The sequence below is a fragment of the Meleagris gallopavo genome, unplaced genomic scaffold (assembly GCF_000146605.3).
Source record: "Meleagris gallopavo isolate NT-WF06-2002-E0010 breed Aviagen turkey brand Nicholas breeding stock unplaced genomic scaffold, Turkey_5.1 ChrUn_random_7180001868923, whole genome shotgun sequence".
In the NCBI taxonomy this organism is placed as follows: Eukaryota; Metazoa; Chordata; class Aves; order Galliformes; family Phasianidae; genus Meleagris; species Meleagris gallopavo.
This window is the reverse complement of record NW_011133991.1, coordinates 1-1,150: the sequence shown is the minus strand read 5'-3', so window position 1 is coordinate 1,150 and position 1,150 is coordinate 1. Positions and strand designations below refer to the sequence as shown.

General features: G+C 55.9%; 1 long non-coding RNA gene across 1 annotated transcript; it reads left to right on the top strand.

The window, feature by feature from the left end:
- The first annotated feature begins 60 nt into the window (after nt 1-60).
- On the top strand, nt 61-1,150 carry LOC109364548. The gene is made up of 3 exons (XR_002110467.1): nt 61-100; nt 358-444; nt 1,102-1,150. It is a non-coding gene; the product is annotated as an uncharacterized LOC109364548 (long non-coding RNA).

Below are 1,150 nucleotides of genomic sequence, written 5' to 3'. Positions count from 1 at the left end.
TTCATTGGAGCGCTTGAGCTCTGACTGAGTAGCTCGCTGTTGCACTTGTGCATCGACTGAGTACCTTTGTTTTCACACCGTCTTGTGCAGCGTCTTGTAGGTAAGCTGAGAGAGCGTGGGAGAGACGGGTGGGCAGTGAGGGGTTGAGAACTGCTGGCTGGCGGAGCTCGTAGTGCCATCCTGCTTGGTCTTGACCATCAGACGTAATTTTCACCCAGTACGTGCATCCCAAAGCCATGCGTAGAGGCAGCATTTGTCTCATGGCTTTTCCCTCGCCTTCTTTGCTAAATTGTGCAAGCTCAGTGACCGGCTCTTTCTCTCTTCTCTCCCCGCCCTCTGCCTGCTCCCTTGGTGCAGCTTTTGCTCGCGGAAGATCAGAGCGAAGTGACAAGAAACAGCTGCGGGTTCAAGGCAGTTGTCTACCCGGTTCTGATCTCTTGCCAGGTACGTGCCACACTTTGTCCCCCCACGTGGTTTAGCAGCACTGCGTATAGTAACGCAGCCTCATCCAGCTTTGATGGGACACCGGTTCCGTGTGGTTTTTTTCCACTTCCCCTCCAGCTCAGCTCTCAGAAGGATGCTGTCTGTGGTGCGTTGACCAGCTAGTCTTAAGGAAACCAATCCCTTAGGCAAAGAGTCCTAGCCCCAGCTTGTGCAGAGCTGCACATGACCCAGGACACAAGCATGCGTGCTTCGGCTGTGTGAGTGTGCTGCCCAACAGCTGTGGGGAGCACAGCAGAGATGCAAGTAGAGGAAATCCACGTGCGAGGCTGCGGCCGGCGCTGGAGGTGCCGCTGGTGGGAGCGGGGGGCTGGGGAGCAGATCCACCCCCAGCAGTGACGCCTCTCACTGCCCTGCCGCTGCGCTGTCGGAGTGCTCCGAGCAAGTGCACCTGCTGCTTTGTGCCAGAGTCCCCATCTGCTAGCTGAGGGAGAGCCCTTGGTAAAATGCTGCCTAACGGGCTGTCCCGTTTGAATTGGCTGAGCAAAGTGGTTGTTTCTAGAACACCTGCCTATGCCAGTGGGTGACTGAGGGTAGTTCTGAAGAAGTCCCTCCGTACTGCGGTGTGTGAACAGAGAAATTAAAGTGTGTTTCTTTCAGTTCCAGCTTGTGGTGCCTGCTGTGATGGGCATTGCGTGCAGCGAGATCA